The sequence below is a fragment of the Halichoerus grypus genome, chromosome 6 (genome assembly GCF_964656455.1).
Source record: "Halichoerus grypus chromosome 6, mHalGry1.hap1.1, whole genome shotgun sequence".
NCBI lineage: Eukaryota > Metazoa > Chordata > Mammalia > Carnivora > Phocidae > Halichoerus > Halichoerus grypus.
Window position 1 is genome coordinate 26,258,746 of NC_135717.1, and position 16,922 is coordinate 26,275,667.

The window sequence follows — 16,922 nt, forward strand, 5'->3', positions numbered from 1 at the left end:
TCCTTTCTCAGGGCATTTGCCATGGCTGTTCATCTCTGCCTGCAGTGCTCCTTCCCAGATAGCCAAACAGCCAGATCCCTCACCAACTCTCAGAACTTTTATTTCAATGTCACCTCTTAAAGGAGGCCCACCCTGACCACCTATTTCAAAATTGCAAACCCCACCCCATTGCATGCCTCATGCCACTTGCTCAGCTCTTCCATTTTTTTCCCCCATAACACTTAACCACCTTCTGGCATATTATATAACATACTTGTTTTTTCTCTGTTTCTCCCTGCAAGAATGTAAGCTCTATAGGGCAGGAATCTGTTTTAATCACTGGCACATAGTCATCAATGGGATCGAATGAAGAAATAGCTCTCCCTTATTCTCAGTCATTTTCATATAACTAGTAATTCAAGACTACTCCATGTGCTTGTCCTCAAAATTCAGTAGAGATTTATCGAAAAGATGCTATCAAGTCAGGCTGGGCCCCTGGGTTCTGGGTCTGTAGAATATGCTTTGCTATAAAACTCAAAATCCTCCAGCCAAAAAAAAAAAAAAAAAACCCTCCAGCCAAGAGGGGGAAAAAAATGCTACCAAGAAACCAAAGAAAGGACATTCTCCATGCTTCTTGCTGATTATTTAAGAAAACAAAACAACAACAACCAAAACCAGGTTGGACATCCACATGCAAAAGAATGAGTTTGGACCCTTATTTAACAGCTTTTACAAAAATTAACTCAAATGGATTAAAAATATAAATGGTAATGCTAAAACCCTAAAACTCTTAGAAGAAGACATAAGGGTAAGTCTGGTGACCTTGGATTAGACAACAGTTTCCTAGATATGACACCAAAAGTACAAGTGACAAAAACACAGATTGGACTTAATCAGAATAAGAACTTTTGTGCTTTTCAAGAAGGTGAAAGACAACCCACAGAATGGGAGAGAATGTTTGCAAATCATAGATCTGATAAGGGATTTGTACTCAGAGTGTATAAAGAACTCTTACAACTCAACAATAAGACAAATAGCCCAGTTAAAAATAGGCAAAGGATTTGAATAGACATGTCTCCGAATTAGATGTACACATGGCCAATAAGCATTTGAAAAGATGCACAAAAACATTAGTCTTTAGGGAAAACCACAATGAGATAACACTTTACCCACAAGTACGGCTATACTCAAAAAGTGGAAAATGATGTCTTGACAAGGGTGTGGAGGAACTGGGTCCTCATACACTGCTGGTGGAAATGTAAAATGGTGCAGCCCCTTTGGAAAACAGTCTGGCAGTTCCTCAGTCAAATACAGTTACCATATGATACAGTAACTCCTCTCCTAGGTATCAACCCCATAGAAATGAAAACATAAGTTCAAACAAATACAGTATACATGAAAGTTCGTAGCCACATTATTCATAATAGCCAAAAAGTGGAACCAATCCAAATGTCTATCAGCTGATTAGTAGACAAGCAAAATGTAGCGTATCTATACCATGGAATACTATTTGGTCATAAAAAGGAAGGAAGTACTGATACATGCTACAACATTGATAAACCTTAAAAACATGATGTTTGGGCGCAAAGTTTCAGAATGGGAAGATGAAAATGCTGGAAATAGATGGTGGTGATCGTTGCCCAATGATGTGGATGTACTTAATGCCGCTGACCTCTACACATAAAAATGGTTAAATGGTAAGTGTTATGTATAATTTACTACAAGTAAAGAAAAAATGCTAAGTGAAGGAAGCCAGACACAAAAGGCCACATATTGTATGATTCCATGTATATATGAAATGTCCAGACGAGGCAAATCCATAGAGACAGAAAACAGACTAGTGGTTGCTAAGGCTGTAAGGAGTGGAGGGCAATGGGGAGTAACCGCTAATGGACACAGTTTCTTTTTGGGGTGATGAATGGTTTAGAATTAGCTGGTGGTGATGGTTGCACAACCTTGTGAACATATTGAAAAAAAGCACGGAATCGTACACTTGAAAATGGCGAATTTTAAGGCATGTGAATCATAGCAATAAAAAAATACAGGATTTGTAGTTTTAAGCTGTATTTGAAAGCAAATTTCAATTCCGTCTATTGAATGGGGAAATTATTTCTTTAACGTGCCACCCTTCAAGTCAGCAAAGCATGTAGAAGCCTTGATCTTCTGAGATGCTGGTGCTGTTTCTTGCCCTCCTGTATCAAAGCTAATTTTGTAAGTATTACAGTCAGGAATCTTAGTCATATAAAGACATTTTGTACAATACTTATTAAAAGCCCAGATTTGTTGCTGTTTATTTAGCACCCCCTTCAGAATTGATGGCTGATGGTTTATGCTTCTGAGAGCTTCCAGAACAAGACCAGAGAGATTTTCTGAATCCCCCTGTGGTTGTTTTTAATTCCATTACAGCTTGTCCTCGTGTATTAACAAGGTAACCTTGTCTTTCCCTTACTTTACTGCTCCGACCTTTCAGGGAAAATGTGATTTTAAAATTGGACACCATCCCAAGATGATGCCAGGAGGACAGAGGATGTTATTCTTACAAGCAGCATAGTTCCAAAGAGGCAACCCAAGGAAGGTACGGTTCTTTGCATGTGTTTAATCCCCTTGCTACTCAAAGTGTCATCCACAGACCAACAGCAGTGCTATCACCTGGCAGAATGTTAGAAATGCAAAACTTGGGGCCCCTTCCCAGACCTTCTGAATCAGAATCTGCATTCTAACAAGATGTGGTAGTTTTAGACTATGTCCACAAATTCACTGATACTCCTCTGTTCAGTGGAGCCCAATTCCCCTTGCCTTGAGTGTGGGCTGTACTTGGTGACTTGTTTCTTTCTCACCAGTGGTAGAAATGATGGAGTGTGACCGCCAGGGCTGCCGGGTCATAAAAGACATTGCAGCTTTCACCTTTCTCCCTGGGATCACTCCGTCTAGGAAAAGCCCGCTGCCATGTGGTGAGAATACTCAAGCAGTTAATCTGTAGAGAGGGTCACATGGCCAAGAGCTGAGATCGCCTGCCAGTAGCCATGTATGGGCACCATCTTGGGAGTGAATCCTTCAGCCCCAGGCCTACCTTCAGATGATGTAGCCCCGGGTGACATCCTGCCTGCAACCTCATGAGAGACCCAGAGCCAGAATCGCCCAGCTAAGCCACTCCTCAGGTCCTGACTCTCAGCAACTACTTTATTTATTTATTTATTTATTTTTTAAGATTTTATTTATTTATTTGAGAGAGAGAGAATGAGAGAGAGCACATGAGACGGGGGAGGGTCAGAGGGAGAAGCAGACTCCCTGCCGAGCAGGGAGCCCGATGCGGACTCGATCCAGGGACTCCAGGATCATGACCTGAGCCGAAGGCAGTCGCTTAACCAACTGAGCCACCCAGGCGCCCTCAGCAACTACTTTCGATAATAAAAGTTTACTGTTTTCAGCTGCTGAGTTTGGGGGTGATTTGCTGTACAGCAGTAATTAACCAATACACAACACGTCCAGGTGATTTGGAAGCACATTAGTGCAAGAAGCTGAACTAGACCACGAACTCCTGGACGGCAGAGACCGTTTTAGTCATTTCCATACCTTTGGAGCTTCGCACAAGTGCTTGACACTCAGTAGATTTTTGTTGGACCAAATACAAGGTTAAATTGCCCTGGTGTTGTTTTTCTTTTTTTAAGAAATGAAAGCTTTTTTTTTTTTTTAAATGAAAGCTTTTTGTAAAAAGTAATGCACACATTCGCATGGTGAAATATTCCAACAGTGCTAAAGGGTATTTACAGTGACAAGTAAATCTCTCTGTAGACTGCTGTTGCTTATCAGGAAACTGTGACCACCTGCCTTACTTTGTGATTAGCTATTAGCAATCTGTCACATAAGACAGTGCAGTTTTCTTTCTTTTTTTTTTTAGATTTTATTAATTTATTTGAGAGAGAGAGTGAGAAACAACATGAGAGGGGAGAGGGTCAGAGGGAGAGGCAGGCTCCCTGCTGAGCCAGGAACCCGATGCGGGGCTCGATCCCAGGCCTCTGGGAGCGTGACCTGAGCCGAAGGCAGTTGCTTAACCAACTGAGCCACCCAGGCGCCCCGCATTGTTTTCTTTCTTCTCCCCCTTCCCACTTCCCAAAGAAATAGTTGCCTCGAAATGAAATAATATAAACTACATATAGGTTAAAACACACACACAAAACACTGCTTCCAAACTTATCCCTAAGAAGTAACCACTATTAATAATTCATCGTGTACCTCCCCAGACTCTTAAAAAGAAATCTTTTATCCATACATGTACACCTTTGGGTTTGGATCATTCCCCACATGGAATAATACTGTGCATCTTTGATCTGCAGTTTGCATTTTTCTTTTGGTGACCTCTATTGGCCATCTTTCCAACACAATGTGTATAGATCCACCACATTCCTCTGGCTGGCTGCAATACTCTTCCATTTCACAGCTGAGCCACGGCCCGCATCGACACTGCCTCCCTCCCACCCTGCCCTGACTGCTTCACCCACCCAGTTCCTGCCACGGCCCCTCGGAGCCCGTGCTCTCCTCACCCCCTTTACGGAAACAGTCCGCAGGCGCTGGAGAGCCTTGACCTTAACCACCAGGCCAGTTGGCCTCTAATTTCCCCTCTTTCTCTATCGGTGGACATTTGGGTTATTAACACAAAATTTGGGGATCTCTAATACTTCAGGGGACCACCACTGAATACAGTCTCTGTGGAATTTCAGGAGGAAAAACCTCTCGGGGTTCTTAACCCCTTTTGGAGATTCAGTACTCTTTTGAGAATGTGATAAGAAGTCTGGATCCTCACCCCAGGGCCTAAGGCCCTCCTTAAAACTTCTTGATCTGGTGATTTGAGGAGAAGAAAATGTGACCTTTCCCAACCGAGGGAACAAAAGAAACCTTTCCTCAAAACTGCTCTTTCCTGGCTCTGCCCAGAGCACAAAGCACTCTACTGCTGAATATGTTTTCAAAGGTTTAAAAGGCTCCTCTTGCCTTCGGGGACGTGCTTCCTCCCACTCCTGTCTCCCGAAATGGCAGCCCTGCAGGGCTGTGACAGAACACGACGGGTCCTTTGATCTGGGATAGTGTAGGAAGTTGGGCTCCGCGGCGCGCCAAGGGCAAAGGAAGGTCCTGGGCTTCACGACCCCCGCCTGCGGCCACCAGAGGGCACCCTCGCCCTGAGTTCCGAGTCGGCCCCGCCACCCCCAACAGCCGTCCCTGCTAGTCACGTCCAGAATGTCACAAGGACAACGCCTGGTGAGCAAGGCGAGGTCATTGCTACGTGTTGTGATAATCGGGCCCCAATAATCCCACCTCCTGATCTCCGCTGGTGAACGGGAATGGGTTGTCACACTTGCACACCGCAAAAAAAAAAAAAGGTGGAGGGCTTAGCTGGCTGTTCCGATCTGCGCTGGCCCACTGACTTGAAAGCATCCTTATCAGGGAGGATGCATTTTCTTTTTTAGGAAAGGGAGAGAGGAAAACAGAGGGGAGGAAGATTAGTCTCTCTCCAGGGGTACCACATGGAGAAACCAGCTTCAAGCATCAAGCAGTATCCAAGGGGCCGCGTTGAATATTTATTCATTAGTTCAGGCTGCTCCCTGGACACACCTTGCTCACACATACCTTCTTCTGATTCACATGATTGGCCCTTTTACTGAGGAAGGCCATTTGCCCGCTTATCTCGTAAGTGACGTCATCCCACACCCTCTCCCTTATCTCTCCATACTTCAGCTTTTTGCCTTGGTACCGCATTCTATCATCGGCCGGGTGTTACGTGCTTTCCTACCATCTCTCCAACACAGTGTGACCCTGTTAAAGGCAGGGGCTGTTCCCACCCCTCACTGGCCCTCAGCCAATGTTTGATAAACTAATTTTATTTTTTTTTCAAGATTTTATTTTTGGGCGAGAGAGAGAGAGTGAGCAGGAGCAGGAGGGAGGGGCAGAGGGAGAAGCAGGCTCCCCGCTGAGCAGGGAGCCCAATGTGGGGCTCGATCCCAGGACCCTGGGATCATGACCTGAGCCGAAGGCAGACGCCCAACCAACTGAGCCACCCAGGCGCCCTTGATAAACTAATTTTAGCTTTAAAAAAGTGCCCATGTGAACTCATAAAATGAAACAAAATGAATTGACACAAGTAATGACAATCCTCCTGATCTCAACATAAACATAGCCAGAAACTGTAGGGGGACCTGATCCGGTGGAGGCCGGAAGGGCATGAAGGGAAAGGACTCACCCGAGGCAGAACAAAGGAGATAGAAGTTTATTGGCTACACGGCAAGGGAGCAGAGTGCAGGACCACGGAGGAGTGGCTGTCTGCAAGGAGGAGGTGGGGGGCTGTAGTTAAGGGGGGAAGTGAGGAGAGGTAAGGAATTTTCCTTTTTTGGTACCTGCGCCGGGTTGTAAGGAGCCCATTGGTCAGCTAGGGCTTATGGATATTTGGAGGTGGGTCGCCTACTGAGCCTGTTTGCCTTCAGCCCAGTGGTCAGTGTGGGCCCTTTAACCTTACACGGGTTTCCATTGCTCAAGCCTGTTGCCCAAAACCAGCCTGTACAGAAACTTCTGCATGAAAGTACAAAGTTGGGAAAGGACGGTCAACCTTGGAGTGTCCTTCAGTCCTCTTGTCCATCTGCATCCCAGACCTGGCGTGAGCCTGGCAAATATTTAACCCGCGACCATGTCTCAACTCTTCTTCCTCAAATGCCTTTTATTTATTGCTGCTGTGTTTTGTTTTGTTTTGTTTTGAGAATTTCCCTTCATGATACTTTCTTCCTTTTTTAAAATCTCAATTCTATTTCTAGGGTTATATAGAATTTTCTAAGTCTTATTCCTGAAATACCCAACTGGGCATGCGCATCCGAATCAACTCTTGAGATTTTAAAAAAAAATCTGCGGTTCCTCCTGCTCCATCCAGTCCTACTGAAACAGAAGCTACGTGGCTGGCCTAAGGGATGAATATATTTTAAAAACTCACATGGGCCTCTGATGTGCCTGCCTGGCTAAGAATCAGTGGTCTCATTCCCCAAGGGCTTTATTTTAAATCTGCCCCCAAAATGGATGCTTTTCCCCTGCTTTACATTTTATTTTTCTGGGCTGATTGAGGATTTCCATTCTGTTCCCCTCTCTTCCTGCACTATTTTCTGCTAAGATGTAACTTCTTGTTCCAGTTTTCTCCCTCCCGTTTAGGGCCATGACAGCTGGAAACGTGTTGCAGACCAAGTTGTCTTCATGGGTTGGGAACAATGCTGAAAAGCAATGCTCCCTGTTCTGCTGGGCGGGGGGGGGGGGGGGGGGGGGGGGCGGGAAGAGCAGCCTTTGTGTAGTATTTTCCATGCTTAGCTTCCAACCAGCTTTATTGCAACAATAAAAACAATTGTGTGGAGATGCCACCTGTTGCACTTGCTCGCTGATGCTCTGTGCATGCATTTATGTTTAAATAAGCCACGGTCATGAAAAGAATAATTATCTCAATTTTTTGGTTTTAAGGGAGCATAGTATTCTAAGTGCTGTGGAATGGAAAAATTTTCGAACATGAATTTCACAGTCCTTTTTTATAGCACTTAGAAGAGACATAAAACATCTCACCTTTGCTATAATAGGAAGTATTAATCCTCCTAAATGAAGAACCCAGATGTTTTCTTCAGGTATGGTTTGATCCAGGAGCTCAAACCAAATATGTGGCTTCTGTCTCTCTCTCCTCTATGCTTTGCACAGTGTCAACATTAGGCTCACAATGACCACCCCCATCCCAGTGGCCCTCCTAGTGTGTGGCAGCAGGATTAGAGCAGCACTTCCGTGCATCACCTCCTAACACTCCTCCACCCACAAGAAAGGTGAGGATCTCTTCCTCTAGCTTCTGCAGAAGCGAGGAAACGTTGATTTCCCAGAATCCACAGCACATACCCCTCCCCCCACCTTTAGCCTCATTTTTCTCCAATCAGGTCACGTCCCTCACCATCAACCAATCACTGTGGGCCCAGGGGATTGCGGTGCTCTCATTGGCCAACCTTAGTCACATGGTTGCTCCTGAACCCAGTAGAGTAGAGACAACTCCATCCAACTCCACCCAAGCCACCTGGGCCAAGAGTGGGGTGAGGGTGGTTCCCACAAAGGAAGCCAGAGTTCCCTCACCAGGACGAGGGAGAACAGATGTTGGGCAGCGAAAAGGGCCTGATGTTCCCGGGAGGTCATGATGTGGACGGAACTTGAGTGGTTTTAAATGGGGCATTGGGTTTAGGATGAACTGTGGCAGGGAAGACTGACATGGGGGCGGGAATGACATTACTATAGCGCTCCCCTTGAGGGTGGATGAGGACCTGGGTGAGGGCTCTGTGGCGACAGGCAGCATAGCATGATGGTCTACACCACCTGGGTGTGGATTCTCGCTCTGCCACTTACCAGGTGTTACCTAACCTCTCTGTGCCTTAACTTCCCCACTTGTAAAATGATGGCCCCTGGGTTGTCACGGAGGAACCTAAAAACAACATGCTAAATGGAAGAAGCCAATCACAAAGGACCACAGATTATTATTTCATTTACACGAAATGTCCAGAATAGGCAAATCTATAGAGACAGAAAGTAGATTAGTGATTGCCTAGGGTTGGGGCAAAGGAGGTGTTGGGGCGGGTGATAGCTAAGGGGTTCAGGGTTCTTTTTTTTTTTTTTAAAGATTTTATTTATTTATTTGAGAGAGAGAGAATGAGAGAGAGCACATGAGAGGGGGGGAGGGTCAGAGAGAGAAGCAGACTCCCTGCTGAGCAGGGAGCCCGATGCGGGACTTGATCCCGGGACTCCAGGATCATGACCTGAGCTGAAGGCAGTCGCCCAACCAACTGAGCCACCCAGGCGCCCAAGGGGTTCAGGGTTCTTTTGGGAGTAATGAAAATGTTCTAAAACTGTGGGGATGGTTGCACAATTGTGTGAATAGACTAACAGCTATTGAATTGTCATCTTCGATTGGGTAATTGTATGATATGTGAATTATATCTCAATAAAACTGTAGGGGTCTTTTTTTAGAGGTAATATGTGTCGGGTGCTTTTAACAGTGCCTGGCACATCCTCTCTGCCTGCCCCATCAGGCCCGGAGGTCACAGTGGCTTCCAACTGTTGCAGACCCTGGGGGCCCTTCACCGGCCCTCAAGTTGAAGTTTCCTTCATCCTGACCTTGCTTGTATTATCCCCTTTTGAGTGTGCCTCGCTTTCCCACCAGGACACTGCATCAGGACCACCTTTTCAGAAGAAGAGCAGGACCTGTGGGCTACTCACAAAGGACTGGTCAATTTCATGTGTTCAGTGGACTGGATCGCAGAGTGCCCAGACATTTGGCCAAACATTATTCTGGGTGTCTCTGTAAGGGTGTTTTTGGTTGAGGTTCACATTTGAATTGGTAGACTGAGTAGAGCAGGTTGCTCTCCTAAATGTGGGTGGGCCTCACCCAATCAGTTGAACACCTGGCTAGAACATCAAGTCTGACTTTCCTGAAAGTAGGGAAAGCAGTCCCAACTGCTGGGCTGGGACATTGGTCTTTTCCTGACTCAGGACTTGAACTGAAATATCTTGGTCTTTTGCAGACTGGAGCTATACCGTTCGTTGGCTCTCCTGGGTCTCCAGCTTGCTGACTGTAGATCTTGGGACTTAACTCACCTCCTCACGTGAGTCTCTTTTTCTCTATATGTAGATCCTCTTGGTTCTGTTTCTCCAGAGAACCCTGACTAATACAGGACCCAAAGGAAAGATGAGTCAATGGTGAGTTTCAGGCTGAATGACTAGGAAAACTACCAAACTATAGGACAGAAATAAGGAAACCAAATCAAGGGAAGTGGTTGGTTTGGGGAGAAGAAATTATTTTCTTTCATTCACAAACATTTAATATCTGTCCTGTACCAGATAGACTGCCAGCCACTGGGGATTAAAAAATCCACCCAGTTGACTACACTAGAGGCCAAATCCATCCTTGATTCTATCTTCAGCCTCACTCTCAACATTGAATTAATCTTAAGATCTGTAATTTTACCTCCCTGAATTGCCTTCAAATCCATTTCGCTGGAGGTAGAGCGGGCTTCCATCGGAATCACCATCCACCTCCCCACCAATCCTTTTAGATCCATAACATTTTGAAATGATTTCACTCAGGGTTCAGGAGGACCGTGGACATATGCGAGGTCGTCGAAGAGCTTTTGTATGTGGAATCGGAAAAGAGAAAGTCATTGGGATTAATCAAAGCGCATGGACATAAAGTATATTTTGGAATTCCATATTACTTAAGGTGATAGGAAGGGTGTTGCTAACAATGTTAAGTGTTTGTTGGGGGGTGAGATAGTGTCTGAAGAAAAATTATCTGCAATGATTCTATAAAATGCCATTAGTCGAAACAGGGTTCAGAGTAGAAGAAAGATGAGTTGGGGGACAGAGGGCATCTCCAGAGAGAAAGGAAAAAGACATCCATCCTGGGTGAGGGCTGAGCCTGGAAGTCCCGCCTCCTGAGAGTCCCTTCATACTTCATACTTTATCCCCCTCTAAGGGAAGGGATCTTTAAGAGCCACAGCAAGGAGGGACAGCTTGGACCACCCCTGCCTCTTTGGAATTGTGCAGGGCATCCTCCTGTTTATCCACCCATTTCCGTGGGAGCCCAGGGGAGGCGCTCAGACTGTTAAATCATCTTGGATGAGGTGGGGTGGGGGCTTGTCCATTCTCCAGGGGGTGAATCTAACAGCAGGAAGCCTTTTCTCCCCCTTCCTCCTTTCCTTCTTTTTGTTCTAGATGAACAGAGATAAAAGAGGGAATAAATCACTTTACAAGAGACTCTGCTTTTGGTATTGATTTCTAAGCAGCCTTGAGCAAAGCCGGAGAGTATTTGGAACTTGTATCAGGTTTTTAAAAATTCAAACCCATGCCATTTTCCCTGCATTCCCATCATCTCTTCACAAGTATTGGCCACCATCATCTTTTACCTGATGCCACAGTCTCCAAGTTGGGCTCTATGCAGCCAGCATTGTCTCCCTCCACACTGCAATGGGATGTGCCCACGTGACTACATTTGGGCCAGTAAAATATAAGCAGAAGTTCTCAGGTGGGACTTCTAGGAAAGCTTCTTAGGAATGGGGCAGACAGCTAAAACTGGCTTTTTTTGCCTTCCCCCAAATCTTGCTTCCACCTGGGATGTGGATACGATGGCTGGAACTCCAGCATCCATTCTGAAGACAGAGTTCCACATGGGCAAAATGACATGTGTACAGGAATATTTGCTGCAGCCTTATTCATAATAGCAAAAAATTGTAACTAATCTCAGTACCTGCTAGGAGGGGACCAGCCAAACAACTTACGATTCAGCCACACCGGGGATTACTCTGCAGCCATTAAGAAGAATGAGGTGGCTCTATTTGTTTAATATGGAAACATCTCCAAGACTGACTATAATGGGAGTAAACTAAGATGCAGAACAGAGTGTATAAGTATAGCTCAAATCCCAACTAAAGCACTCCACTAGCCTGATGAGGTGGTGGGCCAGGGGTCAGGGAACTATGGCCAAGGAGCTAAATCTAGCTGTTATTGTGAATCAGTTTTTATTGAAACACAGCCATGTCCTTCATTTGCATGTCTATGACTGCCTTCCCCCTACAAAGACAGACTTTAATACCTGCAACAGAATCCGAATGGCCCACCAAACCCAAATTATTTACCTACTGGCCCTTTACAGAAAGCACCTGTGACCCCTGATCCAGGCCTTGCTCTCATTATCTCTAAAAATGGGTTGACAGAAACATGCCTTAGTTCACAGGGATTGTAAGGATTATGGAACACAATGAACATAAAAACTACTTAGCTTTTATAGTAAACCCCTCCATAAACAAAGGTAATCATTATGACTTTGTCACTGATCTTATTCTCTTGTCTTCCAGTAGAAACTTCCCTGTAGCTAATTAATAAATACTAATTTTTTTTTTTTTTTTTTGCAGATCCAAGTAAATTGCTTTAGAAATTAAAGAATAGTTTCCAAATCTAGTAAACATGTGTGTGTGTGTGTGTGTGTGTGTGTGTGTGTGTGTTGGGGGAGTTGGCACCGAGTTGAGGGTAGGAAACCAATATTTGTCAAGCCCCTACTATGCACCAGGTGTGGGATATAGATGCTTTCCATGTGTTACTTCACTGAAGTCTTATTACCCAGGAAAGGAATCTTGGAGCTCAGAAAGAAGGGATGCATAGTCAGTGACACCGTTAGTAAGTCTGAGCTGGGACTCAAATCCATTGCTGCTTCCCCCCAAAGCACATGCTCTTTCCGTGAGAGCAGCACCTCACCGTTGAGCTGTGTCCACTTCAAGGCAAGATCTTGGACCACTGCACACCTCACCTGTGGTTTGTGCACGACAGTCCTGGTCAATGTGTAGTGTCCAACTTACTTATCCACGGCAGCCATTTTCCCTCTCAGGCATGAGTTTGGACAATATGGTCCCCACTGTAATGTACGAGCCTTCAAATATCAGCTCAGTGAGGGTTGCGATCTTCGTTTTGTTTACTGAGTGTTCTCAGCACCTAGAACAGAATATGGCACATAGTAGGTGGTCAATAACTGTGTTGAATCAATGGAATGTTGAGTCAGTAACCCACACAGGTAGCTGCCAGGTGAACAAGAACCACACAGTGGAAAGAGGACTATTCTATTAAAATAACTCTGAACATGCCTGGATACCTGGCTCTTGGTGCCTCTATGTGGTTACAGCAAACTGCCTCGTTTGGGTTTGGGGGATTTTAGTGATAAAAATTGAACACCCACTTCATACCGGATATGGTCCAGGTTGGGCATCCCAGATGAATGAGGTGAGTATTGTTCAAGGCCGCCTAAAGAACAGGGGCCCCGGGGGGAAGGGGCCTCCTGTTCAGGGTCAGAAATTAAACACATGAAATTGAGCCCCAGGTGGCTTTGCCAAAGAAAAGGGAGGTAGATTATGTGCTCGGCACAGCCCTGACATGAAGGCAGGGCTGATAACCCATCCCTTTTATTCACACAGTATGTCGTGGGCCACTTCCAGCTGCAGAAGAAAGCCTGACCTTTGGAGAGGGCTATAAAAAGACAGCCACATTCGCTCCTTCTTTCCCTACAAGGCACCTTTCACAAAGGAAGAGAAGTGAAGGATCTCTGTGTTCAAGTGAAAGGTACACAAAGGCAACTTGGCATTTTGTCAAGCTGATGGCCAGAGCACAGAGCAGCAAGCAAGATGCTGCTTAGACTGGGACAGCCTGATGCGGCCAGGCAAGAGCCGGACGGTGTGGCTGCCAGCAGAGAGGGGCATCCTTGCCCGCCAGCCCTCCAGCACCGTCAGGCTGGGGCGGGGGGCGGTTTAGGAAGCAGCTCAAGAGCTCCAGAGCTCCAGAGCCAGGAGTCTGAGATCATTGACAAAGCTAACTCTCAAGGGCTTAGAAATCACATCTACATTTGCGATGAGCTCAACCCAGTAGGATGAAGGGTGTCCTACCCTCCAGTAAGAGGATCCCATGCTTGATTGACTACAACATCCCAGAGGATGACATTGCTGAATGTTTCAGAGACAGTGAGTGGCCTGTTCGTTCTCCCCATCCCTTGCAGCCTAGGGATGGGATGGGGAGGTTCCAGAGTCGGAAGAGATGGTGAAAAGGCACATAGTATCAAAGATACCCTTGAAATAATTTCTTAAATTCCTAGAATATACAACATTGTACCATCCCTATACATCTAGTTTATTTTTTTCCAGGGCTGGAACGGATCACTGCATTTCTCTGGTTGAGCTCAGTAAGTTGTTTCTTGGGACCATACTGAAGGGAAATAGCAATCTTTGGATATTAGATGCACCCGGCAGGTGGGAACTGGATAGAGTGAGGTGAGGAGCAGATTGTCAGCTTCCATCTTGCACTTAACCATGAGCCATGTGCTCGATCGAGTCAGCAGTAGACGGGTGGTTTTCCTGCAATGAATGTTTATACTGGGACTCTAATACCCCCCAACTCTCTCTCTCTCTCTCCCCATTCCCTGCTCCCCCATCTTTCTGCCATAGCACAGGCACATCCGTCTAGCATTCGTGGGGTCAGAAAAGTTCTCCCATCTTGGTTCAGGCTTCTCTTCTCCCCAACTTTCATGGGCTGGTAAAATATATTCAGCAAATATTTATTTATTGAGTGATTCTTGTGCCAGGAACTGAGGAGATAATGGGGGCACAAAGCAGATAAAAACCCTGCCCACATTCCAGTGGCAGAGGTGAGTGAGTTGGGACTCTGACCTAGGATCACCCACTTGTCATTTTGCTAAGTTAGGACTTAAGGAGAAAAACAAACCTCCCATGATCATCGTTGTTATCAGTTTCTCCATAGAAGAAAATGGTTATTTTAACATTCAACAGAGAGAAAGAGAAAATTAATATTTTTTTAAAGAATTTATTTATTTGTGTGAGAGAGAGCGAGCATGTGCAAGTGGGGGGAGGAGCAGAGGGGGAGGGAGAGAGACAAGCTGACTCCACCCTGAACCCAATATGGGGCTTGATCTCTCCACCCTGAGATCAGGACCTAAGCCAAAATCAAGAGTCGGACGCTTAACTGATCAAGCCACCCAGGCACCCCTCTTATTATTTTTTTTAAGGCTTTTATTTTTTTTAAGTAATCCCTATACGCAGCAGGGGGATCAAGCTTACAACCCCCGAGATGCATGCCTCACCGACTGAGCCAGCCAGGCGCCCTGGGCATATTCTTTTTTCTTTTTTTTTTTTTTTTTAAGATTTTATTTATTTATTTGACAGAGAGAGAGACAGTGAGAGAGGGAACACAAGCAGGGGGAATGGGAGAGGGAGAAGCAGGCCTTCCGCGGAGTAGGGAGCCCGATGCGGGTCTCGATTCCAGGACCCTGGGATCATGACCTGAGCCGAAGGCAGACGCTTAACGACTGAGCCACCCAGGCGCCCCCTGGGCATGCTCTTAAAAGGATATTTTAAGAGCATTCCTTAAAAGGAACCTTATCGTATGCAAATTTCAGTTGTTGGGATTCAGCTACATAAACAAAACTGCTTTGGGTGTGGGAGAGAACACTTTAAATAGTGTAGACAATTTGGCTCACCCCTTTACTTAAAGAGCTGGCTTCCTGTTGTCTCCCATTTCCATGCCTTACAACGGCTCCCTCACCAGGCTGAACGCCTGAAGATACGTATTTTTCATAAAACGTGGGCCATAACTCAAACCAACTCCTTCATCAGGTGCTCAACGGATGGTTTCAATGTTGGAGAAAAATCGGACGGTGATGGTCAAATGAGAGACAGAATATCTATTTCCAAAATAGCAACTTCCTAAGCAAGCAGATTTGCAAATGTATTTTTTTTTCCTTCAACATCATATTGAAAAAGATGTTCAAGCAGACAGAGAAATTGAACGAATTGTACAAAGCCTGCCCATCTGCCCACCATTTAGATTCTACCCTGAATGTTTAACTTGACTTGCTTCCTCATGTCACCCCTCTCTCCACCCATCAGTTCCAGCTCACTTTTTGGTACATTTCAAAGGCAACAGCTGAGGCCGGGACACATCACCCCGAAACACTCCAGCAAGCACATCACTCACTAGAATCCAATTTGCGTTTATGATTTTTTGAGGTAAAACTGAGATCCAGTGAAAGGCACAAGCCTGGAGTGAACTGACTATTCAATGAGTTTTGACAAGTGTGTAATCCAAATCCCTATGCTGATCTATCAAGGGTAATTTGAACGAAATACAATTTTCTTTTGCTATGTGCTGACTTTGAAATGTCCCTACTCTGTAAGAAGAGACTCCACTGTAAATTGAACTTTATGAAAAATTCTCGTCATATGTCTTAGTTTGCCCTTTTGCCCCAGACCCTGGGAAACATCATCAGATGCCCATTTGGAAACAATTGACTCGAGACAGTTTGGGGGGTGGTTCAGGTTATCAGCCCATGAAACCTGGGTTCCAATCCCAGCTCTGCTGGCTTCTGGCTCTATGAACTAGGGCAAAGTATGTACCCTGCCTGTATGCCTCAGTTTCCCCATCGACAAAATAAAGATAGAACCTGCCTCATAAGGTTGTTCTGTGTGGTGAGGGCTGAATTAGTTAAATTACATACAGAGCTTAATTAGAACATTGCCAGCCAAGCAGCAAACACTGAGGACACACTGACCCTTATCACCGCATTCATTGGTAGCAGGAGACAGAGAGGAGGAGGTCTCCTATCTGATTCATTAACTTTGTAGACAGTGGCTTTCTGAACTCAGTGATTTTATGTTCCTCTCGGTTCTGAGTCTCTCTGGCCGCATTGGCCCTCCAGCCAGAAATTTAATGACTGTCAAAATTCTCACCATGACATCACCAGACAATGTCAGTGGGAAGTCTGTGTCCATAAAATGACTCAAACTAGAACTGGAGCAGGTGGGGGATCGGGTTCTTACTCTCTAATTGTGTTGGGTTTTAGTGTAAATCTCATGGCCTTGAATTTAATATTGCGCCATTTTATTGGCACCAAATTGCATTACAGACTCATTAGCTCTCTCTTGGCCCTTCATCTCTGCCAGACCAAAGCTTGCCTTTGACTGATGTTGGTTTCATTATTCAGGACTCTTAAATAAACAGTGCCTCTGAAAACGGAGATCAGGGAAGGACATTTTCCAGTGGAAAGCTCTTTATCAATATAGGGATACTTTGCTGGACTTCTGAAATAAGATTCATTCTTTCATTCAGGCAGCCATTCAACAATTAGTAATTGTGCCTTTGAAATGTACCAAAAAGTGAGCTGGAACTGATGGGTGGAGAGAGGGGTGACAATTGAGTGTGTACGAGACAGTTATGGTCCCTGTTCGCAAAAACTCTTACAGTAGATTTAGAAATACAAACATTTATTTAATAATCACACAAATAATGAATCACAATTAGGACAGAACTGATCCAACAGCAGCCCTTGGAGCAGATACTGTTGGTCGCCTGCTACT